Source organism: Euprymna scolopes, chromosome 35 (assembly GCF_053919585.1).
Source record: "Euprymna scolopes isolate OS-2025 chromosome 35, ASM5391958v1, whole genome shotgun sequence".
Taxonomy (NCBI): domain Eukaryota; kingdom Metazoa; phylum Mollusca; class Cephalopoda; order Sepiida; family Sepiolidae; genus Euprymna; species Euprymna scolopes.
The window spans coordinates 25894951-25919950 of NC_136516.1; the positions used below are offsets into that span (position 1 = coordinate 25894951).

The 25000-nt window shown below is 35.2% G+C and overlaps 1 long non-coding RNA gene across 3 annotated transcripts; it reads right to left on the minus strand.

The window, feature by feature from the left end:
* Window positions 1–204: 204 nt before the first annotated feature.
* On the minus strand, window positions 205–15171 carry LOC145259747 (uncharacterized). 3 transcript variants are annotated; one of them, XR_013864203.1, is made up of 3 exons: window positions 14074–15171; window positions 8401–8470; window positions 205–472 (listed from the first exon to the last, which is right to left on the minus strand). It is a non-coding gene; the product is annotated as an uncharacterized LOC145259747 (long non-coding RNA). The 3 variants fall into 3 exon arrangements; XR_013864201.1 differs by lacking the exon at window positions 205–472 and adding an exon at window positions 6807–7127 and having other exon boundaries at window positions 14074–14323; XR_013864202.1 differs by lacking the exons at window positions 205–472; window positions 14074–15171 and adding exons at window positions 6807–7127; window positions 11892–11980 and having other exon boundaries at window positions 8401–8522.
* Window positions 15172–25000: the final 9829 nt, after the last annotated feature.

A 25000-nucleotide genomic window follows, 5' to 3' on the forward strand; every position in this document is an offset into this window, starting at 1 on the left:
AATATCCACAAACAACAAGAAAGCAAGCAATATCCACAAACAACAACAAAGCAAGCAATATCCACAAACAACAAAAATACAAACAAATAAACAAACATACCAAACAAACAAAAACAAAAAACAAATATACAAAATATAAACAAATAAAAAAACAACAAAACAAATAAACAAAAATACAAACAAAAAACAAACAAACAAACACGATCATATTAATTCAGCCAACATTTATTAGAAATAAAAATAACCAAAAATAACGAGAATTGTTGACAATGATTTTAACACAGATAGTATATGACACAAGGCCAGTTTACTCTGGGGAGCGCCAGCACCTTTCCACAATAGATTTAACCTGGTCTTCTAAACTGAACACCTTCCCAGCATTTCCTGATGCAATTGAAGTAAGCTCTTCCAGTTAATTTGGCATCAATGCAACGATCCCCACAGGAAGAGTCCATTTTTATTGGATGAGGAGCTTAAAAAAAAAAGAGAAAAAAAAAAGTTAGTTATTTATGAACAGATAAAAAATATATAACAACAATGACTTTGGCTTTAAAAAAAATATGACTGACTTAAGGTTCCTGCAAAGGTGGGCCCCCTATATCGTGCTAGAAAATGACTCACACTAAAGAGTATCCTATATCTATAGTAAGCCACAATTCACTCATACATGAAGTATAGTTGCAACATCTGGTCTGGTGCATCTACCACAAATCTCTCACTCTTAGACACAGTCTAATAAAAGAGGGTCTCAAATCTAATCAAGCTCCAACCTCTGTACCATCACTGCAGCGCTGCATCTCTGTACTTGTTTTACAAGTACTTTAATGGAATATACTCTGATGAATTCATAGCACTTGTGCCCCCTCGACCTACATACTAATCCGACAAGCAGCAAAATCCCACCCCTTCGCTGTTAGGATCCTTAAATGCTGGAAAGCCTACTCTAATAGTTCCTTCCCTCGGAATGCTAAACTTTGGAATTCCCTCCCTGTTTCCTGCTTACTATGACTACTAACCTGCAATGGAATGTGAACAGACATCTTGCTGCTAAACTCAGATATGATCCCAAATAGTAACCCCTTACGTTTCAAGTGGCAATATACCTTGTTTGGAGTGAAAATGAGTACAAAAACGCTGTTATGGTTGACGGAACAAGAAAAATCTACCTTGTAGATTCAAGTTAAAAATTCTCTATCGATTTCCAAGTTCAAAGGTTTGGCAAGATGCATTCTACAGTTTGACAAGATGCATCTGAAAAAAGTTGGAGGTTATATCGGCCGAAACGTTGTGAGAATAACATCCCAGATGAGAATTGTAGTCTGAATAATTCAAATAAACAAAAGTGTTTAGTTTTCATTATATATTTTCTCTTAGTTACAGAAATTAGGATCCCGGGTGACGCTGTGTAGCCTTGCTATTTAATAAATAAAATTAAGCCTGTATTTTCATCGTCGAAGGGCCATCAACACGTTATAAGATAACTAGATATTTAAATTTTTTTTTTTTTTTTTTGCTCAAATAAAATGATTTTTAGACTCCGGACATTTATCTCCCTCTCATGTTGGAAAGATGCGACACAAGGATTGGTAAGTGAGATTGAAGAGTCATCTCGAGTGTTATTTCCACTATGTTTCGGTCGATTTAACCTCCGATCTTCTTCAGTTAACTACCTGGAGATTGAACGATCAATTCTCAGTGTAGGCGACCCAAAATTACAATTGCGAATTACTTAGGATTTCTACCCAGTCATGGCTGATGGAACAAGAGCATGCTACCCCCATGAATTAAATAAACGGTTTCATTTGAAATTCTGTGCAAATTCTCAAGTTTGACATAAAAATTCTCGAGTTCGATAAAAAGATTCTTGAGTTCGAGCAGGTATACCTGAAGAAGGCCAGAGGCTAAATTGACCGAAACGTTGTGGAAATAACACTCAAGATGAGAGCAGTAGTCTGAAGAATCCAAATAATACGAATAATCATTCCTCATCTCAAAAATCAGAAATGTAATCTATATAAATAAAACAGCAGATGTATGTATGTATGTATGTATGTGTGTGTGTCAGGTCATGTCATATGCTACTGGTACCATGTAACCCAGTACTACCTGCCTCATGGTCGGGTCACCGGCGACTAAACTGGTTCCCCCACCAGACTTGTTTGGTGAGGAGAGCAGCTAGTCTCCCTGAAGGATTAAAAACAAGACCTTCCAAAGGTCGAATGAACTCTTTTTCTGGGTCAACGGCCAACTAGCACCGTGTATATTTGTGTGTGTGTATACGTGTATTGGGGTAGAGAGGGCCCCCTGTAAGCCGTGGTCAAGGCAACCTTTCTAGGAGAAGCAAATCTCTGATTTAAAAAAAACCATAAAGCGGAAGACCAGTACCCGCATTAAGCTGGTCTGCAGTTTAATTTGTTGCTGGCTATCTTGCTCTTGCTTGTTGCTGGATCTCAACATTTTGAACTGAGAGAGAGACTTAGCTGTCGTACAAAGCTAAGACTCTGTAACATCATGTTTGTATAGATACTCCCTCAGACATTTGGGCTCATGGATTTTTAATGTCTGAGGGAGTGGCACTCGTCTGACAAGACGTTGCAATCATCATGTCTGTGTGTGTGTGTGTGTGTGTGTGTAACTGATAAACTCTTAAACTACTGGTCACATAACACTGAAATCAACAGGTAAAATCTTTGTTTGGATGGATGAATAACGCATACAGAAATACGTCAGCAAGTTGAAATACTTGTCGACATATTTCTATTATATTTGCGCATGCGCAAATTCACTCATAGCTTGAAAGGTTTAATTTTAAATCCTTTTTATTTATCTATCGATAGCTCTAACGGCAGGAACGCTGCTGGAGCCCTAAAAGTGATTATATTTTATTTTGTAAAAGATAAAGAATCATTTTACATTTGGACACTTTATTTTGTGACGTTAGCAGGTCACGTGACTTTGATGAAAGGGCCTTCTGTTTATGTTGAACATGCTGGCATAAGTCAATATGTTTGCCGATATTTCTTTTTGGAAGAGACAGTATTTATGTGCACATGTGTCAAAAGGAAGAATATGATGTCGACTTTAAAAAGTTTACTAACAATGACTTTTTTAAAAATTGTTTTTAAATAAATATTGTACAATGATAGTCCCTCCCCACCCGAAGGAAGAAAAAATTTGATTGAAAACTCTCAGCTCAATAAAAAAAAAAAAAAAAAAAATAGTGCCTTCGTCCTGCCAACTGTCATGTTTGGAGGTTAATCCGATAGGATGGCTGTGATGAAGAATGGATAAGAAAAGAAACGAAAGGTAAATAATACTTTATTTACAACCTAAACTGGGTACCTGGCGTTGCCCAGGTGTTTGGAGGTGTGTGTTGAGTAGAAAAAAAAAAAAAGTGGTAATAGGCAGGCAGGCTCAAACCCGTGAGAAAGTGAAAGATAATCTGACATCTTACCGCTACTCCACGACCGGAAGTTCGGAACATTGAAATTAGGCAAAGTCAATCCAACCGATACGATGACTTGCAAAACTGGCTTGCAAAAAATCGCCCCCCCCCCGTAGAAAACTGCTCAGTTAAGGGTGAAGGATGAAGGAATGAATAATTTTGGCCAATTTTTCAATTTGTTGTCCGAGATGGCGTGCTTCAAAATGATACCAATCTCGTGAAAATCCGTCGCCTCTGTCGAAATTTTTAGGGATACATACATACATACATACATACAGACATACATACATACATACATTTAAACAGACAGGTAAGGTTTATATTATGTAGAAGACGCTATATTATAGAAGACGCTATAACAGTCAAAATGTACAAGGGAAGTAATTCTTCCTAACTTCCAATTTGTTCAAGGGACTTAACTAACACAACACTAATCATAGCCTGATAGAATTATTAAGTGATTTGTTGTAAATTCGAAATAATTATCAGTTCTAAGCGACAGGCTTCTGTATTTTATTCTTGCTGTGTTGCAAAGAATGACGACACATTGATATGAAAATATAGCAATATATCTTGTTCTTTTTTTTGGGGGGGGGTCCCAAGTCAATTATCAACTCTATACATTTTGGGTTGTCATTACATAACCCCTCCACCCATGGGTCGGCATTGTTACTGGAGCCACACCCCAAGAGAGTTTTATTCGCGGATGGTCGTTTCAATGAATTGACCGAACTTTAGTTCCACTTATTTACACCGGCTTACACTTTTTTTTGAAAATGACCTTTTAAACATTCGGCATTTGACTTATTCTTTTCTACAATTGTTCATGTTTGTTGTTTCTTCCCATGCAGGTGCCTGATGTCAGGTTCATTTAGAGATCCTTCTAGACTGGGACAATTTTTATTTTTCTTTCTATCCAGAGTGGCCCTTTTTGAGGAGCTGGATTTTCTCCACATTAAAAACCGACCTTGTGCCTAACTCTGCCCTCCTGGGACGGTAAGTAAATAGAAACTCTGTAGAACACTCCAAAAATTACAGAACATCTGTGACCATTTTTATTTGCACAGTGGCATGGAAAATCCATTTCTAGCCTTCTTTTTGTCGAGTAAGGTACAGATTTTTTTTTTTTTCAAAATTGTCAAGAATTGTGATGTGGGTGATGAAAATGGCGGGAGATTCTATCAGGATATTTTAATGATGGAGAAACCTTTTAAAGGAAAATGCGCCTAAACCGAAATGTAGATTCCATGAACAAAGTTTCTTTCTCAGGACTGCAAGCCTGTGGAACTCTCTTCCGTTAGTTTGCTTTCCAGCTGACTACAATTTGGTTGTCTTCAAGTCCAACATAAACAAATACTTGATGAACCGTCCCATTAAATAATCAAATTTACCATATTTTTACTACTAACGATTACTAAGAAATTATCCCATTGACTACTGTACACTCAATAATCCTTATCCTTGAGTGGCCTCCAGGCCTTGATAAGTGGTGACCTCTTTGTAAAAAAAAAAGATAGTGGCCAGCAAATCATAGACCTCTCTCTCTATTGGTATTAGATATGGCAGGTAGGTTACCGTAAAGTTGCTGCTTCGTAGGATGATTTTGCCAAGATATATTTAATACTGTTCATAGCATACAGGTGTTCATAATGATTTTGCTAAGATATTTTTAATACTGTTCATAGCATACTGCTGACTTATTTCTGGCTTTCGTTTTTGTTAAATCAGGTATAGTTTTTTTTTTTTTTAATTGTCACTTTTGAGAATTTTGCAGGAGAATCTTAGTGACGTGAGTGATGAACATGGCAAGAGATTGCATCAGGATATTTTAGTGATGGAGAAACCTTTTAAAAGAAAATGGTATCCTGGATGTTGGCAGATTTTTATTGGAATATATAAAATGGAGAATGACAATCAACAGAAAAAGGTTAAGAGAAAAAAAATTTGTTTAAACTGACAATTGTGTATTTTGTATTCATAACCAAAAAATAATAAAATATGAGTTATTATTCATAAAAAATAATCTCGAGAAATAAAGGTCAGATATTTTATCAGAATATTTTACACTGAAACAGGTCTTATGTGGTATTTAATTATTTTTTGAGATCTCTCTGATTCTCTCTCCTCTGATTTTGAGCACGTAGTACAATGGGGGAAGAGGTGGCTGGTTACTTTTAATGCATCTAAAACCAAGCTTCTATCTTTACATCATCAACGCTCTGATCCCCATTTGGCATCAATTGAAATGGATGGCTCTCGTCTTGGAGAGGCTCCATGTTTTGACAAGATTCTGGGATTGACCTTTACTCCTGATCAGAAATGGAACACTTACATCAAATCTGTTGCCAAGGTCGCTGGAAAAATGGTGGCATCCTTCTATCGCTCCAGTAGATATCTCACTACTGATGCAATTCTCTATCTATATAAAAGCCAAGTACGTCCAAGGATGGAGTACTGCTGCCACATCTGGGCAGGAGCTGCTAAAAACAGCTTCTTCTGCCTTGACAGAGTATAAAATAGGCTTCGTAGCTTAGTCGGGGATGCCTTTTCTCTTCCCTGCAACCTCTCTCCCACAGAAGAGTAGTTGCGAGCCTGTCTTTGTTTTATCGTTATTTCCATGGCTCCCTCTCGCCAATCTTTCACGAAAAACACTCGTCTAGCTGAAACCACTGTCAATAATTTTCCCCACCCTTTATCTGTGCCTAAATCAAAACGTTGATTCCTTGACCAAAGCTTCTTTCTTAGAACTGCACACCCGTGTAACTATCTACCTGACTACAACTTGGATGTCTTCAAGTCTAACATAAACAAATTCCTGATAAAGCGACCCTCAAAATAATCCAATTTATCAAATCTCCATTACTAACGATTTCTACGATATTATCCAATTGATTACTGCACACTCAATTACCCTTATCCTCGAGTGGCCTCCGGGCTTTGATAAGTGGTGACTACCATGTAAAAAAAAAAACCCTGAAATTTGTTGCACAGTGTTATTAAGGCCAAAAACACCTGAGGATAACAGTTAATGTGACACCTGAATTGTCAGTTGAATAATGAAGAAGATTATGAGAGGATTGAAGATGATGAATGGAATGAACAAAGTTTGATTAATTATGGGGGAGGATTTATGACATAATTTTGTTGACATTAGATTTGAAGATGACCATGTTTTAGTCCGCAATGAAGCAGACCCATGGTAATGAAAAAACTGAATAGCTTCACATATTTTCGGTTACATTAAATTTCATTAAAAAAAAAATGAAACCCTTTTCTCCCTTTCAATACAAAGAGAAAGAACTCTTAAAAAAATAAATGAATAAAATAAAATAAAATAAAATAAACAAACACAAAAAAAACGTGCTGGTATCAATTTGGCAAACATTTATTTAAAATATTAATGCCAAAAAAAAAAAAAAAAAAGAACTGCATACAAATGAAAATTATCGTCTGGTTTGTTGCCATGGTTACTTCACAAATACTATGTGACACACATACAGTATGTTACACAAGAACGGTTTAATAGGGAGCGCCGTCACCTTTCCGCAATAGATTTAACTGGGTGTCCCAAATTGAACACCTTTCCAACACGCTTTGATGCAAGCATAATAAGCCTCTCTAGTTAATTTGGCTTCGATACATCGATTTCCACACTCGGAATCCACGTGTATTGGCTGAGGAGCTTAAATGAAAAGGAAAGAAAAAATAAATAAATAAACGCTAAATTATTTATTAATAGACAAGAAAAAAAAAACTTGGTATGGTTACCTGGTGTTGATCGGATATATATAAAAAAACATCACTGACTTCTCCATGAAGAAAAAGATTGCTATTAAAGCCAGTGACGTGCAGGGAACTTTTTCAGGGCAGGTGGTCAAGTGAAGAAAAACGGTGTCTCGATGTGGCACAGAACTATAATGCATTCCTCTGAAAAGGGTACTTTTAAAACAGGAGTAAAAGTAGCAGGTGCTTAGGCACCCCTACCCCCCCTCTGTATGTCTCTTATTATAGCTGGCGTAACGAGAACGATCTAACTCTATGTATTAGTTGAAGGGTTCAATTAGAAATTTTTTTATAGATTCCCGAGTTCGACAAGACACACCGTGATCAGTCAAAATAAAACCGGCGTTCCATCTGGCATCAATTGAAATGGACAACTCTCGGAATACTCCATGTTTTGACAAGCTTCTGGGTTTGACCTTTACTCCTAATAAAATCGGTTGCTAAAGCTGCTGGAAAAATGGTGGGATCTTTCTACTGCTCCAGTAGATATCTCTATCTGTGTGAGAGCCAAGTGCATTCAAGGATGGAGTAGTGTTGCCATATCTGCAAGAAAAACCTTATCCTGCCTTATCAAACCTTATCACTTTATATATAAGTGAAACGAAATTGTCGGATTGTTGATACGATTCGGGGTAATCGAAACGTGTGTAATTAAGCAGATGAAACGGTAATATATATATATATATATATATATATATATATATATATATATATATATATATATGGTAAAACTGGTAATTAGTAAAAACCTGAAGAGAGTGCTCAATACTATTGCAGAGCAAATATGTGTTTTATTTTTTATTACCGTTTTAACAACGATCTCTGTAAGGTCTGACGAGGCTGTTGGGTCGTAAACATATGTAACCAAACAGATAAAACGGTAATAAAAAAATAAAACACAAACATATATATATATATGCGAAAGCAAAAAAGTGAGAAACAGAAAAAGGCAAGAGACGAAAAAAAGAGATAAACATGTAGGGAGACGAAAGGGAGAGACAAGTAGACAAAACGAGTGCATGCACGAGAAAGTGAAAGCAAAAGAGAGGGAAGGAGGGAGAGGGAGAGGGAGAGAGAGAAAGAGAGAGAGAGAGAGAGGGAGAGAGAGAAAGCAAGCCCGATTTACAGATCAACAGATTAACAGATTGTTTATAATGAAAATGTCTACTTACTTATGGCGCCATATATCATGGCAATCATGACAGCCAGAACAACAATGAGAACGATAAAATTGACATTCATCTGAAAATACAAATAATTATTTAAAAATATTAATAATTTATAAGTGTAGTATCTGTTTTCATACTACATTTTCAGTTCATAGGCTATCGGACGTATTCGCTTCCTTAAAAAACATACAAGGATTTTAGGCACATACAAACTGACCAATCCACTACTTGCGTACCTTCTAATAATTTATGCGACTAAAATATGAACCTTCCCGCTGTTGTCACACACACACACACACACACACACACACACACACACACACACACACACACACACACACACACACACACACACACACACACACACGTGTGTATTTTGCAGCCGGAAATGCCGGGCGGCCTGCTAGTATATATATATATATATATATATATATATATATATATAAAAGCGAACGTGTCTGTGTGTCTGTCTGTCTGTCTGTGTACATTTCCCTACGCAATAACTCTGTCAATGTATAGTCTACAGACTCGAAATTTGATATACAGGATACTGAGATTTGGGGAAATCTTTGTAATCCGTTTTCGGCCAAAAATTTGGCTGTTAAGGGGTCAAAGATCAACGATTTGACCTTTGAAAACTCTACCCAACTCCTCCGACAATTTTGGGTCTAGACACTTGAAATTTTAGATATAGGTTCCTTGGACATGGATCTAACTTAATAACTTGAGTTGGGCCCAAAACAATAAATTTTAAGGGGTCATAATAGGGGTCAAAATTAAAAAAAAATGTGACCTCTGCGGTCTCTACCAAATTACTCAGACAATTTCTGGCCTGAACATTTAAAATTTTACATAAAGGGTATTCAGAGATAGGGCAAGTTTTTCATCGGTTTGGGTCGAAAATTTAAGCTACCAATATATAAATGTATGTATGTATGTTTGCATGTCTGTCTGAAACCTTCGACAGAAGCGACGGATTTTCTCAAGATCAGTATCGTTTTGAAGCTCGAACTTTCAGACGACAAATATCGAAAAATTGGCTAAAAACATTAATTTCTTCACCCTCAACTGAGCACTTTTCAACAGGGAGGGGTCGCTTTTTTCAACGATATTTTCGAAAGTCATCCCCTCTTTTCGATTGTGTAGCCTTAATTTAAACCTACGTCACTTCCTGCTTGGCGGTGGTCGTAACAACAAAGACGTCACGTTTTTCCCCATTCCTTTCCTCCTTCGGGCAACGTTGAGCTGAAATGCTAGTATATATATATATATATATATATATATATATATTGAGAGGGTTATATTCAGGGAGATCTTAACCTCATTGGCTATACCCGTGCCCCTCCTGCCGCTAACCTTGCCCTCATGTTTCCATCATTCATACTGAAGAAGACCGAAGGATCGGTCGCAAATATGTGCTTTTGAAAGAAACATTTTCGTTTTTTTTCGAAAGACTTTTTGTATTCCTACACGTAAACACATAGGAAATTAATACAGAAAACATAAACATTTATATATTTTTCGTATTGATATTTTATTCACACACACACACACACACACACACACACACACACACACACACACACACACACACACACACACACACACACACATATATATATTCATCCACATACAGTACTGTTTCGCTGTTTCACAGCTCAACAGTGCGGCTGGACAAGTAACTACTTCAAGCCAGGATCGAAACCCGATTGCCCAAACGACAGTCAAAGCTTTTATATATTTTCCGTACTGATTTTTTAATCATATATATATATATATATATATATATATATATATATATATATATATATATATATATATATAAAATAAAAGTTACAATAAGTTTACTAAGGTAATCAAAACCACTTATCTTGTGCTTCCTTTTTTAAAATTAAATATGTTTTTAACTGTTTTTCAAGATGTCTTTTAACATATTTTATTAATCATTTGTTCATATATATGTATATATATATATATACATATATATATATATATATATATATATATATGAACAAATATATATATGAACAGAGTGTATTTATATATATATATATAAATACACTCTGCCTGCTCTTTAGACTATTGTTCTAACCTCCTTTAAATTATATATATATATATATATATATATATATATATATATATATATATACATATATATACATGAACAAATATATAGATACATACATATATATTCATACACAAACATATACACACCCACACATATATATATATATACACACACATACATATTAATGAGTTGTGATACAACGAAATAGTACTGTATGTGGATGACTATATATATATATATATATATATATATATATATATATATATATATATATATATATATATCATACACGCATATATATACACACATATCTACAAACACATATATATATACACATATATGTACACACATATATATATACACACATATATATGCACATACACATATGTATACAGACACATATATGTACACATACATATACACATATATAGATGCTCGCACACATATATGTACACACATGTATATATACACACACATATATGTACACACACATATATATACACATATATATATATACACACACATACATATACCCATATATATACATATGCACACACACATATGTATATATATATATACACACACACATATATATATACACATATATATATGCACACACACATATATACACAATCATATATACACACACATACATATACACATATATATGCACACGCACATATATATGTACACACACGTATATATATATATACACACATATATATACACACATATCTACAAACACATATATATACACATGCATGTACACATATATATGCACGCACACATATACATACAGACACATATATATACACGCACATATATATACACATATACATATACACATATATATATATGCACACATCACACACACATAAATATATATATACACACATTATTTTAAGAATGTGAAAGATGATATAATTATCATCATTGTTCAGTTAATAATAAATTAAGTTTAATTAGAAAAATTATAACGTGTGTTTTTAAAGATAACTCAATCTCAGAACTAAAGCACATTCCAGCATGCATTTTGTATTATTAAAGTCCTAGCACAATATCCATCTTAGGGCGAGTAAATGATTTCTCCTCATAGAAAAGCATCAATTCGAACAAATACATTGAGGACACTGCCAAGGCTGCTGCAAATAACTCGGTTCCTAAGTCACAATTCGCCTATGTATGGAGTTTTGTTGCCATATTTGGTCTGGTTCATCTACCACTAGTCTCTCTCTTAGACAGGGCCACAAAAAGAGTCTCAAATCTAATAGATCCAACCTCTGTCCCATCGCCGCAATGTTGCATCCCTGTGTCTGTTTTACAAGTGCTTTAATATAATGTGTTCTGATGAACTCATATTACTTGTGCCCCCTCGACGTACATACCCCCGATTAACCTGACAAGCAGCAAAATTCCAGCCCTTCACTGTTGAAGTTCCCTAGAGGCCGGAAAGCCGCCTTCTTTAAAAGTTTCTTTCCTGGAAATCCTCCCTTATTTCCTGCTTCCCTGATTATACTAACTAGCAAAAGTTTAAAAAATTTGAACAGATAACTCGTTGCTCAACTCCCCTCAGTTCCCTGTTAGGTATGATCCCAAATAGTAGCCCCTTATATACCAAGTGGCAATATTCCTTGTTCGGAGTGAAAAAGAATAAAAAAAAGGACAGTTTTGTGCCAGTTTTTATGTCTCTTTACAAACATTAAAACCTCCATATTCTAATTTTGAGCAAACTCATTAATCGATACACAGCTTCGAAAGCTAGTAGGTGATGCCCTTTTTCTTCCTGGCAACCTCTTTCCACAGAAGAGACGCTGCGAGTCTTCCTCTGCTCTACCGTTATTTTCGTGGTGGTAAGTGGTCGACTGAACTCCAATCTATGGTCCTTCTTTGTTAAACTTTTACAAAAAAACACTCAACTAGCTACAACCACTGTCAACAATTTCCCCCACTCTCTATCTGTGCCTAAATCTAAATGTAGATTCCATAAACAAAGCTTCTTTTCCAGAACTGCCCGCCCATAGAACACTATTCCGCTGTCCTGCTTCCCTATTGAATACAACATGGTAGCCTTCAAATCCAATATAAACAAATTCTTGTTGAGCCGTCCTCGTAAATAATCAAATTGTAACAAATTTACACCATTAAAGATTACTACACTACCACCTTACATTCATTAACCTTTATCGTCGAGTGGCTTTCGGGCCTTGATAAGTGGTGACTATCAAGTAAAAAAAAAATTAAATTCAGAAAATCCTGTTTCATTAGTGTTCAATAACCCTGAAATGCTTGAAGATCTGAACGATCCATTTTGTTCCCCAATAAATGTCTTTAATATACTTCAAAGAAACTAAAATTTGTGGGGTATTTATTAATTGATGTCCGATACCTATCGTTGGGCGGTGACGGTAGCTAAGTGGTTAATGACGTGCACCGACGATCTGGTTGTTCTAAGTTCGAATCCAGTTCATCCCACGGACATATGTTGACAACCTTCTCGTGGTAAGTACCCGATATCTTAATAAAAAAAAATTCTTATAAGAATAATATCGGGGAAACCGATGCCAATAATAGAATCACATTCGTATTATCTGAATTCATCGGACAACTGTTCTCATCTTGAGCGTCATTATAACCTTCGACCTTCTTCAGGTGTATCTTCTCGAACTCAGGAATGTTTCTGTTGAACTCGGTAATTTGGACAGAATTTTGAACGGAACCCTTTATTTACTTCACGGGGGCACCATATCCTCGTTCCGTCAGCCATGACTGGATAATAATAACTAAGTAATTCGCAATTGTATTTTTCGGTCGCATACACTGAGAATTGATGGACTCACATTTATTAAAATACTAGCTTATACTGTACATGCTGAAGTTTAAATGTATTGTAAACAAACATCTCGTTCACCTCCTTACATAGTCCGATGTAGACATGGTCACAGATAGTAGCCTTTTACGTCTGTGGCAATATGCCTTGTTTGGGCGTGAACAAAAAGATACGAAAAATGGATTCAATATGCCACAAAATATATACCAAATTAAAGACAATATTGAAAAAAATTTTTTCAAATAGATAAGCTATATTTATATAAAACATAAAATATACGAAATTAAATGACAAACAGTACAACAAAAAACGGATTGAAAAAAATTATTTTATATATTATATTGTATAGCAATAAAATATATACGGAATTAAAGACATTGAAGAAATACAAAGAATGGATTCGATATGCAATAAAATATATATGAAACTAACGCTAATATTGAAAAAGATAAAAATTGGATTCGATATGCTATAAATATATATGAAATTAAAGATAATATTGGAAATATAATAATGGATTCGATATGTCATAAATATATATGAAACTAAAGATAATATAAAAAAAGATAAAAATTGATTCGATATGCTATAAATATATATGAAACTAAAGATAATATTGAAAAACGACAAAAATGGATTCGATATGCTATAAATATATATGAAACTAAAAATAATATTGAAATATAAAAATTGGATTTGATATGCAATAAAATATATATGAAACTAAAGCAAATATTGAAACAGATACAAAAACAACAACAAATTATAAAAGTCTACTCACATTGAACGAGATTGTTGCTTTTAGGTGCAGTGAAGACCAATTTTCTTCTTTTTATACGGAGTCAATTCTGGTTAAAATCGTGACGAATTATTAAAGCAGCCAATAGGCGTTCGCCGTTAGAACTTTGTCACATGTTTTGCAGTCATCTGACGCAAAAAAAGCTGTTGGCAACCCAGCGTGCAACATTCGCATAAAAGAGCAAATGGTATTACAATAACAGATGTGTACGGAATCTGGATTCCATTTCTTCGTAATCGTCACCCGTTTCGCTATTACGTCATTGTTTTTTTTTTATGGACCAAATATGAAACATAATTTTGTTTTAATGATTATTATTTTTCTTCGTATAAAATATTCCTGGTAAAACTGCGCGAAAGGGATAAATGGTAATCCGAGAATAGGAACAACTTAGTTAGACATGGGCATAATGGCATTGAAAGGAGGGGGGGTAGGAACACTTCGCGAAAAGTTACACTATTCTCTATACGTAATTACTTATATGTCAACCAGCTGAAATCAGATATGCATTAAATGTTGCATTGCATTAAGTCGTCCTTTTGGTCATTAATTTTTAATTGCTTTATTTTTCGGAAAATTCTCGGCTAGAGATTTATCTTCCTGGGCCCCCAAGATCAACAGAGATTAGACCATTCCTGTAATGACCTGACCCCTGTTGATCTTGCGGTGGGAGTTTAGTTCTGTGCAGTTCTAGGATGCCCCATTCCACTGTACAGCACAATCACGTTGGCACACCGGATCACCGAAGTTAAGCAACGTTGAATCTGGTCAGTACTAAATGAGTGGCCATTTGGGACTTTCATTGTTGTACGTGCTCTCCGCTTATCTCGGCATTGTTTCCACTCATCCTCGACTTCTCCTTGCCACTGGACTCAAGCATTGCCGATTCAAATGTGTGGTCGGAGATTGCCCAACCTTTATTTCATAATTACACGCATAGCTGCCCTTACAAGGGGTATCCTTTGTCTTTTGAGACTGAACGGAGGCATCGGTATTCCACGGCAAACTGAGGGTCGTTTCTAGGTTTTCTGCTATTGCATTGGGTATGTGTGCATTTGTTTTTCATTCATATCTATGTCTAGAGCGTGGTGTCACCAGCAAATGCACCCACCTCGGACACAATTTCATCAGGAGGGGGGACTGTTTATGAATATTAGCAATAATAAACGTCCAAAATAAATTGAAACCGTGGATTCATATTATTGTGACGATCAAACGGATATTAAAAATCGGGCAGAGAACTGATCTTCCATTTGCGATAATGCTCTGCATTTGACCATGTCACTTGAGTTTACAAGGTCAATGACACACTAGTAGAGGTCAAGGTTTTACTGAAAACAATTTTTGGGGAAATTCAAACCGAAAAAACCCCCCACATCAATTGTGGTGTGATGAATGCAAAAACTTTACTGAGGTTTCTAATGGACATTTTTCATACCAATGAGTCGCCAATTATTTATAGACTGGTTTGTCTGTGCTGTGGAGGCGTCACTTGAAAGGCTGTTACGCACTAGCATGGCAACCAATTTTGTAATTCGATCATCTCTACCATTTCTTCTTTACTGCATCCTCTCTCTAGCAGACGTGATGTTGCTAGTCTCAATCTTTTTTTTTTTTATAAATACTATTATAACGTGTTCTTCAAAATTGTCTGATCTATTTCCTTCTTCCTTTGTTCCTGCTCGTTTGACTCGTTGGTCTAGTGGTCTCCATCAAGTCGCTATTTTAATACCTCATTGTAATACAGCTTCTTATTCCAGAAACATTTTTCCACGAACTGAAGATTGTAGAACTGTTTTTGCGGATTGTTTTCCTCCTACCTAACGCCTTGGTATTTTGAAGACTAAGATCAATAGGAATTTCCTGTCTTTGCGATAATCATTTATCGAGGGGACGAGCAGAGGGGTGGGGGTGCTAGGTGTGCCCAAGCAAATGCCCCTTTTACCCATGTTTTAAAAGTTCCCTTTTCAGAGGAATGTATTATAGGCTTGTGGCCCACCGAGTCACGATCATTATTATATTTTTGAAAAAGTTCCCTGCACGTCATCTTTTGACATTAAGTGACTTCAATAACCTATGCATGAGCATTGATAGGTGCGTGAAAGCTAATTGCGAAATTTAGCTAGCAATCAAATTTTTAGAGTCAGTATGTGGCGACTTAATCGTCGAGTGATTCCTATTATCGCTAAAAAAAAAAGCAAATGGTCATAATTAATACACCTTTTCCTTCTCTTATTCGTTATAATTTGCTTCCTTGCTCACTTCCCAAAGCAAGGAAGTTTTCACAGAAACGCGTGAACTCAAAATATTCTCAACAAATAGAAATCGTCCCTCCTTCCAAATAACAAGTCTATGTGAAAACGGTAAGTCTATACGGACTTAGAAAACTCTAGAATACTTGATAAACAAAATCAGTTTTTCCAAGTCTTCACCCGCACCCGCAAGAACATAACGACTGAAACTCTCCCTTATGTCTTTGGGCTAAGGCAGGCGAAAAGGACTCAACGACTCAGCTTTCTTCATCTCGTGCAAACATTTCTACACACTAGTAAGAGAAACGAACTGCTACTCATCTGTACACGCACTTAAAGAACAAGGTAAACCAATGCACACACATACACAATGCCACGCAGCTAAATACTCACATACATTTATTACACACGCATATTTACACTTTGACATATTAACCTACGCAATTCTAAGCTTTGTCACTCACTTAACTTTCTTTACAAAACATGCGCTTGCATAAATCACTAAAAGTAACTTCTATATTCTTATCTCCTGTATAAAAATGTTTTGTTATAAAATTCCGTTTTTTTTTCTTCAATTTTCATTTATAAAAAAAACTGTTTGTTTTAGTTAGCACTTGCTACATGGTGACCCCTTCTATTCTTCCAATGTTCAAGTTTATTACCATTTTCTTACCCATGCATGAGTGTGTATATGTCCGTATATATGTGTGTGTATCTATCTATCTACTATTATATACAAGGAACTTTGTGTGTGTGTATGAGTTCGTTCCCTATGGACTCCTAAGCAGCTGAGACGACATTTTTGAAATTTCATACAAATGTACTTCATGTGCCAGGCAGTGTTCTTAGACAGGTTTTGAATCAGAATATCTTCGATAAGTATCAATAATCGATAATCGAATAAATCCGATGAAAGAAGGAACAGGCGATTTTGACAAAAGTTAATGCCTGAGACAGCCTAACATCACAAGTGTATTTGAAAAGTTTTATTACCGCACAAGCAGAACGGCCCTGAGTATAAAATCAACATAAGGTTCTTTGATATCATTGGTGCGCGTTCAAAATGAATATTTCTGTTAAGAGCACAACTGAAACATGATGCTTGACTTTTACATTTTAAATTTTGATGCAAGCCATTATCACCGCACAAGTAGAAAGGCCCGACATATAAAATCAACAGTATGTTCTTTGATATGACAGGGACGCGTTCAAAATTAATGTTATTATTTAGAACACAATTGAATCATGATACTTGACTTTTGTATTTCAAACTTTAATTCAAGCCGTTATATATAAGAATAATTATAAAATCAGCAGTAGGTTCTCTGCAACGTAGACTGCAATATATTATGGACTAAGAAACTGTAGGGAGGCATGTGGATTCCTCCTGGTGCACCGCGGTGAATCCCCGATTAGAGCAGGAAAGCAATCGATTGGCTTTAAGAAGGGGCGATTTCACCGATTTTGATAATAATAAAATATGGGCGGTGAAAAATTCGTTGATTCTCATTCAATCCCGGAAAACGTCGGATCTCCTTGCTAGTATATATATATATATATATATATATATATATATATATATATATATATATATATATATATATATAAGCCAGGTACGGCCAATGCTGGAGTACTGTTTGTTGCTACATCTGGGCAGGAGCTGCTAGAAGCAGCTTATCCTGCCTTGACAGAGTTCAAAATAGACTTCGTAACTTAGTGGGGATGTCCGTTTTTCTGCTCTACAATCTCTTTCCCACAGAAGAGACGTGTCGAGCCTGTCTCTGCTTCATCGTTATTTTCATGGCAAGTGCTTGTGGGAGCTTCAACCTAGGACCCCCCTCTCGCCAAACTTTCACGAAAAACACTCGTCTAACCAAAACCACTATCAATAATTTCCCCCACTCTTTATCTGTACCTAAACCTAAACGTAGATTCCATGAACAAAGCTTCTTTCTTAGAACAGCGCGCCAGTGGAACTGTCTTCCGTTTGCCTGCTTTCCAGCTGACTACAATTTGATCGTCTTCAAGTCCAAGGTAAACAAATTCGATGAACCATCTCCCCCCTAAATAATCCAATTTACAAAATTTCCACTACTTATGTATACCCATTAATCCTTATCCTCGAGTGGCCTCCGGGCCTTGATAAGTGGTGATTCCTTTGTAAAAAAAAAAAAAAAAATTATCAAAGATAGCGTAAATATCACAAAACACATTTGCAACAACTCTTTCGAATTTTTCAGATTTATGTAATCATGTCCATATTCCTTTCACTTTCTTTTAAAATTGATGAGTTCTTTTCTTATGGCGAGTCAGTGAGGCAAAGATTAAAAAATCGACATAATAATTATACGATTGTTTCTGCGCTACGAAAAATGTGCTGTCAAGTATTGGGCATTTTAACACACTGAAAGAAAAAACAAAAGCGTTAAGATGATTTACATCTTGAAATTTGGAATATAGCCTTTTTGTCATTGATTTGTATATGCTCTGTAGTTATATATTTAACACATATTGAGCTTCATAAAGAAACGGATTGGTATAAATAAAGGTTGAAATATAATTGAATAAGCATATTTTCACATAAACACACACATACATATATATATATATATATATATATATATATATATATATATATATATATGCAGATGTGGTGCAGATGACTGCCACACTCATCATCGAAATCTGGAAAAATTAAAATATCATATTTAAGCGTATTTTACATCCGTCCAAAGCTACCCACTCACCTCGTATATATATAATACGTATCCATTTTTTTTTTAAACAGTAATCTTCGAACATACATATTTTGAGGTTGCGACCTCTCGTCAGCGTATCTCGACTGTGTCTCTCTAGGAATCGAACCCGGGACTATTTGTATTGTAGTCTGGCGAGTTTGACCGTTACGCCACGAAATCTTAGACAATTTTACTGTTGATTATTATCGTTTATAAACTTACATATATTTTCTGGTTGATTTTTTTTAACGATAAATACGGCCTCGAAGCTCGTTTTATTTAGAAAATCGCCTATATTTATTTTGACGTAGATGAATATTATTTTTATTTCTATTTTTTTAATTTTAAAAACAGTAATCTACGGACATGCATGTTTCGAGGTTGCTATCTCTCTTCAGCGTAGCTTTATTGTCTCTGTCTCTCTTTCTATCCCCCTTTCTTTCTCTCTCCCTTTCTTTCTCTCTCTCCCTCTCTCTCCCCCTCTCTCTCTTTCTCTCTCTCTCTATATATATATATATATAAATATATATATATATATACTTGTAAGTTATGAAAATATATATGAATTCTCACGAGAATGAAACGCGGAATATTTTGTGTAGCTTAATTGCTATATATATTTTCATAACTTACTACCTAGCTCTATCTATGTATTGAGCACTGTTGAAGTAAATACTGAAAAATTTATGCATAAATTATATCCTCGTATATTAATTCATGTGATTAAATGAAATAATCATATATATATATATATATATATATATATATAGATATATATATATATATATATATATATATATATATATATATACGAGGGGCGTGCAATAAGTAATGCCCCTGTCCCACTTCCCATAGCAATAGAGTAACGAACCTTGGCACAGTTATTAGTCTTTCTCTACATAGTTATGCATTTCTCCCATCGTTTGATGCAGCTCTGAGACCGTTTTTGTAGAACACCCCAGGTTGGTCCTCCAACCACGACGTGACTTCAGAAATCTAGGCTGCATCATCTGGGAAACGCTTTCCTTTCTAAAACAACTCAACTTCATGGCTTGGAAGAGGTGAAAGTCAGAGGGTGCAAGGTCAGGAGAGTAGGGAGGATTGGGGCCGGATTTCATAACCACACGCCCGTGCTTCTAATTTGGTGACATGCGAGTTGTGGACCGGATCGTTGTCCAGCAGGAGGAGGGTACCTTTGCTGATATTGCCCCGTCTCTTGATTTTGACAGCTTCCCTTAATTTTCTCAAAAGTGAAGCATAATAGGCTCCTGTAATTGTAGTACCTTTGCCAGGAAATCTGTCATCATTACTCCGTCCTAGTCCCAGAAGACTGTGAGCATGACCTTGCCAGCGGAGGGCTGCACCCTTGCCTTCTTTGGAGAGGGTGAGTCCAAGTGCTTCCACTACATTGACTGGGCTTTGGTCTCTGGATCATAGTGATGGATCCAGGTTTCATCCTGTGTAACCGGTCTTTTGAAAAACTTTGACTCATCTTCTTGGCACATCTCCAAATTCATCCTCGAGCACTCGACGCGTTCTCGCTCCTGGAATGGTGTGAGCAACCTGGGAATCCATCTAGCAGACACCTTATGCATATGAAAATGGTCATGAATGATAGTTTCCACAGACTCTGTACTAATCTTGACGTGGTGTGCGTCCTTTCAAATACAAAAACGGGATCACTGCTCGACATTCAACAGGATCCATTTCACACCTGACTCAGTTCAAACCTGTAAAACAGAAACCACAACTAGTTCAGAGCTGTAATTTGCCGCATAACCCGTAGAGATATAAATCATTGCACATGCAAAATTTCAGTTAGATCAGACAACTGGAATCGGTTCAGGGGCATTACTTATTGCACGCCCCTCGTATATATATATATATATATATATATATATATATATATATATATATATATATATATATATATATATATATATATGTCCTTCATTTTCTTCCTTCGCTAAAGCAATAACATTTATATCCCAGTTTAAATTAAATGTTGGTGTGGTCATTAGCCATAACCATAGACGTCATCGTCATTCGACTATAACGTCTACTAAATTAAATATCACGCCACAAGTACTTGTCATTGACCAATACTTTCCGTAAGATCATATTTGATTAAAAAATAATATCCCCAAAATTTGAAAAATTGACCTATCCTAACGCACCCAGAAGTAAAAAATGTAATAGTTTGTGAATGGCGCAATTCCAGCTCCCTTTTATTTTTTTAATTCTTTTTTTTTTTTTTTTTTTTTACAGAGGAGTGCTAAAATGGCTCAGGGTAGAATTTCATGTTTTCTTAAACTACTTTAAAAAGAAAAAAACTGTGGCAATTTGTGTAGGTTAGTTGTTTTCGTATGGCAGTGTTAAATGAGAACGTCACAAAATCGCTACCCCCACCCCCAGCCCACTTCGCCGTAAACAAACGCAGTCATTTTTTTTTTTCATTAAAAATTCGAAGAATTATACAGTGATATTGGCATTTTCAACATTTATTCAATGAATTATATAGATTTAATTTATGATTCTCTCTCTCTCTCTCACACTCTCTCTCTCTCTCTCTCACTCTCAATATATATATATATATATATATATATATATATATATATATATACACACACACATACACACACACACACAGATGCTTTAAATAAGTTTCCAGATCTTTTTCGTGTGAGCACTTTTATTGATAGTACACACATGAAACTCTAGTCCCCCTCGAAGTAATCTCCTCTGGCTGCAATGCACTTGTTGTACCGTTTCAACTGCTTCTGGAAAGTCCTACGGAAGTCCTCTGGCGTGTACGTGTCAAGGATCCTCGTCACAGCCTCATTCATCTCCTTAACTGTTCCATAACGATAGTCTCTGAGGTTTTCCTTAAGCTTAGGGAATAACCAAAATTCACAGGGGGCAAAGTCTGGACTATAAGGAGCGTGAGATACTGTCTTGGTCAAAAAGTCTGATCTTCTCAGCATCCTTGGAACAAACTTTGCGCAAGTCTTCTACATCTTCAATTCCTCGCAAATAATTGTGTGTATAGTTCGCATACTGACGTCAAACTGCGCACTTATTATCTCTATAGACACACAACGGTCCTTATATATATATATATATATATATATATATATATATATATATATATATATATATATATATATATATATATATATATATGACAGCCCCTTTAAGAAATTCGTTTCTTATCGTTGAGCACTTTCAGTTGAATTAAAAGTCGGTCAATTTAGCTCTTGTGCGTAGATCATCGTATAACGATTAGATCACTGTCTGCCTGACGTAAATGAACACTTAAAATTAAGATGTTTAAAATTCAACGTTATTTCAAGCGGTTAATGGTAGCCGAATGGATTAGGTCTCCGCTAATCGAGCCAGAGATGTCTCGTGATGCGGGGTTCGAATCGTTCGACTGGTAGTAATCGTGACACCCTGCACTGAGGATTCCCGAAAGGATGAAACACTAGTGTATGTAGGTATTTATTTATTTATTTAATTATTATAGTAGAAAATAATTATATATATATATATATATATATATATATATATATATATATATATGTGTGTGTGGGGGGGGAGGTTAATAGAATAAGAATAAGATCGATTCTTTAGGCTTATGGAGATAATAATTGTTGGATTTATTTGTTTCCCCACTGAGCAAATTATGAGCAAAAGCCCAACAAATAAAGAAGTCAATAAAGAGATAAAAGAGAGGTATATAAAAAAAATATACTAGCATATAAATGCAATGAGAATAAAAATGCATAAAAGCTTAACTATCTTTGGGACCAGAAAGTATATATATATATATACTTCGGGCTGAAATGCTAGTATATATATATATATATATACGTTTCCCGGGTATTTGGAGGTGTATGTTGAGCAAAGAAAAAAACGCGGTCAACTTTTTAAATTTAACCCTTATTATGACTCCTTAAAATTTATTGTTTTAGGCTCAAATCGATTTATTAAGTTAGATCCATGTCCAAGGAACCTATATCTAAAATCTCAAGTGTTCAGACCAAAAATTGTCGGAGGAGTTTGGTAGAGTTCTCAAAATTCAAATCGTTGAATTTTGACCTCTTAATCGATAAATTTCTGGCCGAAATCCGGTCACACCGATTTTCCCAAATCTCAGTACCCTGTATATAAAATTTCGAGTCTGTAGACAGTATCTCACGCTCCTTATAGTCCAGACTTTGCCCCCTGTGAATTTTGGTTATTCCCTAAGCTTAAGGAAAACCTCAGAGACTATCGTTATGGAACAGTTAAGGAGATGAATTGACAAAGTTATTGCGTATGGAAATGTACACAGACACACAGACAGTCACGTTCACTTTTATATATATATATTGAGGAGTCAATTAGAGTTTGGCTTTCACTTTTATAGATATACAAGCATGGGTGCCCGGCGTTGCCCGTGTGTTTGGAGGTGTATGCTGAGCAAAAAAAAAAAAAACCCCAAAAAACAAAACAAAAAAGAGGTCATTTTTTTTAAACTTTGACCCCTATTATGACCTCTTAACATTTATTGTTTTGGGCTTAAATTGAGTTATTAAGTTAGATCTATGTCCAAGAAATCTATATCTAAAATTTCAAGTGTTTAGACCAAAAATGTCGGAGGAGTTTGGTAGAGTTCTCAAAGGTCAAATCATTGAACTTTTACCCCTTAATCGACAAATTTCTTGCCGAAACCCGATCACATCGATTTTCCCAAATCTCAATACACTGTATATCAAATTTCGAGTCTGTAGACTAAAAACTGACAGAGTTATTGCGTAGGGAAATGTACACAGACACACACACAGACAGACAGATACACACACAGACACGGTCACTTTATATATATATATGTATATTACACTAGAAAAATATTACAACAGAAAAATATTATATATATATATATATATATTACAATAGAAAAATGCGAGCATGAAAAGTAATATGGTTAAGCTTAAACATGGAAAAGTAAAGGACTAGGAATTAAAACTGGAAAAGAAAAAGACAAGATATTCTAGTAAATTTTTTAAATAAATTTATAACAAAAGATTGCAGCATTAAGAATTGATGATATGTTATAAATTGAATTTAAAACAAGCTTAACCATTTCATGCTTACATTTTTGTATTGTAATCCATGATTTTTCTGGGCTTCCAATAAATTCACGTGTTCTTTGTTTAATTTGTCTTATTTTTTTGCCCTCATAAACACATATGTAATAACAATGTACGGCACTCGTCTGTTTTTAATAAAATTCCCCTAATTATCTCCCTTTCATGCTTCTGTTAGTGAATTAGCAGCAACAATAATCGCTGAAGCGACGTAGTTGCTAACGAAACCAGTCATAAAAAACGTCGCTCATCTCCTTATATTTTTATTACGATTTTGAATACCAGAAAATTCATCATAAGTTTTATTTTACTGAACGGAAATAGAAAAATGTTTTTTCATAATATAGCTGGGAAGGTGATCTATAAGCTGTAATAATTGTTTGAAATTCGGTCGAAAATGAGTGAGCGGTAAAGCTTTAAAGCGGTTCTAAATGACTCAAACTGCCACTTAACCATATATTCAAATACTACCGTGTTATAATGATACATGATGAAAATTATAGAAAATTATATTCCAAATACACATTGTTATTTTTATTATATAATTGGAAATGATATTAAAAGGCGTGTTACGAAGCGGCTGATGTTTATGCCGCAAAAATATTATTTCAGTTTAAAAGGAATTCTCTTTTTCTGTCGTCTGTCAGTGAAAGGAAACTCGTTCTAGACCGAAAAATAACCAAGGAATTGTGAGTTTATGTCCAAGGGCGTATTGGAGCGAACCTTAGAGCAAAAAAAAAAAAAAAAAAAAAAAAAAAAATTGCCGACAGTATGAAAGGGTTACGTC